The sequence below is a fragment of the Diplotaxodon limnothrissa genome, linkage group LG17 (assembly GCF_057381915.1).
Source record: "Diplotaxodon limnothrissa isolate DT_005_m linkage group LG17, D_limnothrissa_male_GT1.1, whole genome shotgun sequence".
Lineage (NCBI taxonomy): Eukaryota > Metazoa > Chordata > Actinopteri > Cichliformes > Cichlidae > Diplotaxodon > Diplotaxodon limnothrissa.
In genome coordinates, this window is record NC_140612.1 from 17,111,796 (window position 1) to 17,117,234 (window position 5,439).

Below are 5,439 nucleotides of genomic sequence, written 5' to 3' on the forward strand. Positions count from 1 at the left end.
TATGTAGAAAGACCCACAACAACCAGTAGCTTAAGGTGGCTGTGAAAAAAAAGACCTTACATGACTGAACATGTATTACTTGTTTGGAAACCATTCAGATGCCATGTTAAGAGTTCACTGGAATTCTCTTCTGTGGGAAAGAACAAAGCTGTGACAGGTTGGTTGTTAAGTCTTGTTGTTTTTATGTAACATAACACTCATTTCCAAGAAGGAAGTGGCTCAGCAGTCAATTCCATTTAATTATATCTCTTCTGTAGAAGCCACACCACAAACTGCATCAGCTAATAAAATTAAAAAAAAAACACACAAAAATATCAACACTGTCTGGGTGCAGCGGAATCATGCTTAACCAGCATGTATGTAAGATAAGATAAGATAAGATAACTCTTTATTGTCATTGCACAGTCATACATAGTACAGTAGTACAATGAAATTGGAAAAACTGTCCTACGTCGGCACTACATATAACACAACACGACACGATATGACACATCACAACGTAACAAACAACACAACACAGTATATTAACTTAGTATAAAAAAGAAGAATAAGTGTATGTGTATTGCACACTGTTATTATTGCACATTAATTATTATTGCACCTTGTTATAAATATAAATATTATTGTTATCATTATGTTATTGTTATGTGTCATCAATGGAAGTCCCCCAGTGTATGATAGTGCCCTGGTTTAACCTCCTAAGACCCGAACTCTTCCACGGCATGCATTCTTAATTTCTCTTTGATATTTGGGCTGATTGGGACCTGATGAATGTAAAAACAAAGAATTACCAGATTTTTTTTTTACCTAATTTTTGTTTCTAAGAAAAATGAGAGCCACATGTGAGGATATTCATTTAAAATTGTGATAGAACAGTTGCAGTATAATGTCCTCGTAAGTGGATATCAGGCCCTTGTAGAGCAAGATTTAGTATTTTGGTCTAATTAACCCAAAAGGTGATGTCGCCAGGTCCTAGGAGGATAATGATGAAATAATATGGGAAATGAATATTAAGTCTTATCTGTACAACTATATATATTTTTAAATGTATGTGCAAAAATCTTTATGCATGTTATTCTTTTCAGCTCCATGTCTACTGTATAAATACATATATGATTACATACATATATACACAAGAGTGTGTCTGTGTGTAGTGTATATGGCTGAGTCTGAGGTTTGCTGTGTCTTGACTCCTGTGGGACATTGTCATGGAGGACGGAGGGTTGCCACTCCGTACCAAGCTTAACTGGTTGTTGGTGCTCTCCAGTTTCTTTGTCTTCTCCTCTCTTATTACGAGTATGAGTTTTTTATAATCTGGTAGGACATTGCTAATGACTTTAATTTCTGTATTTTTAAAAGCCAGCTGTCAATAAGCTTGAGTGGGATCTTTAGTTCAGGTCAAAACGTCATTCATATTTTTAAAACATGTAGAAATGAAAAAGATTTTCACTTTGGTTCTGAATGCTGAAATGAACAAGGGAGTTGAGGGAGTGAAAATAAACCCTACATATATTAAGTGAAAGTTTTTAGTGCGTGTATAGCACCATCTTGTGCCAGTACAAAATGCGACGTCACTGGATTCATTTGGTGCACCAGTAGTACACTGGACTGGCAAGCTGGAATCAGACAGTGTTTGATTTTTCAGCAGAAAACTGACTGAATTTTTGATCGGTAAATTTACATATTCCTTCATTTTTCTACTCATTTATTCACTGAGGTTGTCAACCTGCAAATTGCTCTTTAAATCTATTTTCTAAATCATTGTCCTCAATAGGATCAGATATGAGAATTAAGCAGGAGATACTCATTCCCTGACCACAAGCAAGTGCCTTCCCGGAGAATTCTAAAGAAAGACATCAATCCCATAGTGCCGACTGACATTGATATTTTACATTACTGCCATCTTGTGATTGTCTCTTGAAGTCAGCTAGACCAACAGCTATTGAACTTGCTGCTCTATCATTTTTGTGGGTGTGTTTCCTGTTGAAGGCTGGAACAAAGGCAAGGTGAGAGGGTGGCTGCTTTTTATGTCTACTAGCATATGCCCATTATAAATAAACCTGTCCTCTTTAACAAGAGACTGAAAAGACCCCGGTGTGTTAGAAGTTGCCCCTGTCTCTGCTTTCACTGCTTTGACATCAGTTACTATTTGTGCATTATCGTGTACATGCACAGATGTGTATGTGCAAATGCAAGTAGAGAGGCAAATTACTCTGTATTTTTTCATCTCAAGTAATGCAAACATGTCAACATGCTTAAGAACAGTGTTTAAAAAAAAACACACATAAGAAATTACAGGCAGGCATAGATTTTGCAGTCAACAACTGTTCATGGTAAATGACATAGTAAAAAACAGATACAGCCAAACCAAGACGCATGGTTAAACTTTAAGTTTTTATATTTACATAGTCTCTCTAAAAACATACTTAACTGATCCAGCTGCGTGTCCAATATGCAGATAAATAAGTGGTGAGGTTTTGTTTAAAACACCATGCCTGCATGTCTACATCAATATGAAGAATAATTCATGGGAGAATAAAGAAACATGACAAAAACTAGCCACTTGCCAAGGAACAACTGGAAGAACTGACCCAAGCAGTCCTTCTTCCAAAGACGGTGGCTGTCATGAAATGCAAGAGACACCAATGAAACTCAGCATGTGTGGCTAAAGGAAACAAAGCAGCTGACCAGGCAGAAAAAAATGGAGGTCTTGATGGAAGAATAGTGGCACCAGCAAAACTCTGCCAGCTTTTAATCAAGCAAGTGCGTGTCAATAAAAAGCTAACTCAAAGAAATATGGAGGAGTTGTGGTAGCACATTGTGAGTAACCACGAAGCTGAGTGTGTCACCTGTAATGACCACAACTCGAAACAGGTGTTCCATGGGAAGATTTTTGGTCCCAGATGCCCCATTCAAGGACATTGCCACTGATTTTACTGACATGAGAACACAGAACAAAGGGATACCAATATCTACTGGTAATGGTGGACAGATTTACCGAATGAGTGGAAGCAATTCCCTGCGAGAAAGAAGATGCAAAGACTGTAATAAAGTGGCTGAGGAATGAATCAATAGCCAGATATGGAGCGCCAAGAATCAACAGGTAATGCATCACATTTCAATAATAAGCATCTATCAAAGTTGAGAGAGCACTAGGCATAACAGACCGATTTGGGGCAGTATATCATCCGGCATCTCAGGCCATTGTAAGAAAACCAAACCCTGAAAAGACAAAATGCCAAAATACGTATGCCACTACACTACAATGACACGGGTAGATGCATTACCATTGGCATTAATGTTTTTGGGATTCACACCACATAAGTAGACAAATTTGACAACACATTAACTGATGACATTGGTGTGAATTTTAAGAGACTGTGAGGCCTGTGTTTGAAAAACACGGAAAGGATTTCAGCGAGACATCTGCAACAGTCTAGTTCATCCACTAGCTGTACAAGGGATTTGTTATAATTGTCTTGTAATATTGTCCAAATTTATAATCTATGGTGTTCTAATTATTTTATACGTTAATTTCAAATGCACAAGACTATAAGGTTATTCCTCTAGGATCTCCAAAGTGGGAGGTTACTTTTAAATGACTGAAGTGCCTAAAGCATTTGCGTTTTATGTTTGTAGTTTTCACAGTGTTAAAAAAAATTAATTAAAAAAGCAAAGCGCCTTTCTTGAAGAAGCAGTGCTGTGTTGTCATTTTGGAGATACAGTAAAAACTCGCCCTAGCCCGCACTGGTGAGAAGCTGCTGGTAGAAGTTGCAGCAGTGAGTGGCAGTACAGCGGTGAGACGCAAGAGGGCGCCATCACACAAGCTCACTGTTCACAAACAGCCAAGCACAGCAGCAGCAACGCTGGGTAACTGGATTAATGTGAAAATTAACAAACGGTAGTGTTTAAAGTAGAATAAGAGTGGTTAAATTCAAGTTTAAAGATCCACAATAAGTTTCTATAACACATTTGTCAAAGGTTACTTAATTTCTACAGTGTTTCAAAGTGATGCTTTGTAGTTTAGGAAAGAGTTTTGTGTGTTTGCTTAAGGTCAAACTATATGTGAAGTTTACAAAGTTCTTTAAGTTAAAGTACATCTGTATTAAGAGTGAAGCTCATTACAGCTAAAGTATACAGTAACAGTAATCCCAAAGTAATACTTGAGATACATATAATAAGTTACAAATTTAAAGAAGTATTTTGAAATTTAAACATAATGCATTGACTGACATTTAACTAGACTAACAAGATGGTTGACAATGATCATGAAGAGCACTGTGCTGTTCCACCTACTGACTGAAGCAGAAGAAAATGATGCTGAGCAACTTATAAAACGGCAGACCGTTAGTTACTCTTTCGCTTTTACAAACTGAAAAGGGTAAAAAGCTTCAAGAGAAGAAACTTGAAAATCTCCAATACATATATGCAGTTGTTTTTGGAAAACGGAGATATGAAGCAAAGTAATATTAAGAAAAGAAGTTTCAGAGAATGAACTGAATGAGCTGATTAACAACGCAAATGTCACCTGCGAAGATGTACAAACCATTTATGAACAAATACACCAAATACGAACCCCTGCTGCAGACGCAAGGCACAAAATAGATGCATGTACATCACTTTCCTCATTCATTGTTAAAAGAGCTGAAAAACAGCCAAAGGCCCGATGCTGGGCTGTGCTTAGGATCTGAAAGTATTAAAGCAAGGTCAAAATCGCGAAGGTCTAAAAGTGGTTCAGGTCAGTCATACTCACAAACAAGCGATGGAAGCAGAGGTTGAAGTAGCTGCATTTCAAGAAATATTAGCAGTCATGGAGGAGCAAGAAAGGGAAGCAGCTGAACTACAAAAACTGGAACATGAAAACTTGGAAAGGCAGCAAGCAATGGAAACGCAGTGCAGAGAGATCGAACGCTTGGAAGAGGTTAAAAAATTGAATGCTACAAGAGCTAAAGCAAAAGTTTATGAGGAAGGGGAAAGAACAGGCATGTTCAGCAACAAAAGTCCCCTTAAGCTCCTTAATAAACAATTTAAGGAGTGGACTAAACTCGCTTTATACACACGACTGCACCCCCGCCCACCAGAGCAACACCATTGTAAAGTTCGCAGATGACACTACTGTGGTGGGGCTCATATCTGGGGGAGATGAGTCTGCCTACAGAGATGAGGTGGAGCGGCTGTCTTCATGGTGCAAGGATAACAACCTTCTCCTAAACACGAAAAAGACCAAAGAACTCATAATTGACTACAGAAGACACAAGACAGAAATCCAACCACTAATCATCAGCGACGACTATGTGGAGAGGGTGGCAGACTTCTGCTTCTTGGGAGTCAGCATAGAGGGAAACTTATCCTGGAGTGTGAATACCTCTGAGCTACTGAAAAAGACACAACAGAGACTGTACTTTCTGAGAGTGCTTAGGAAGAACAACATCACACAGA

At 38.2% G+C, this 5,439-nt stretch overlaps 1 pseudogene; it reads left to right on the forward strand.

Moving 5' to 3' along the window:
* The first annotated feature begins 4,252 nt into the window (after positions 1-4,252).
* On the forward strand, positions 4,253-5,110 carry LOC146614812 (uncharacterized; annotated as a pseudogene).
* Positions 5,111-5,439: the final 329 nt, after the last annotated feature.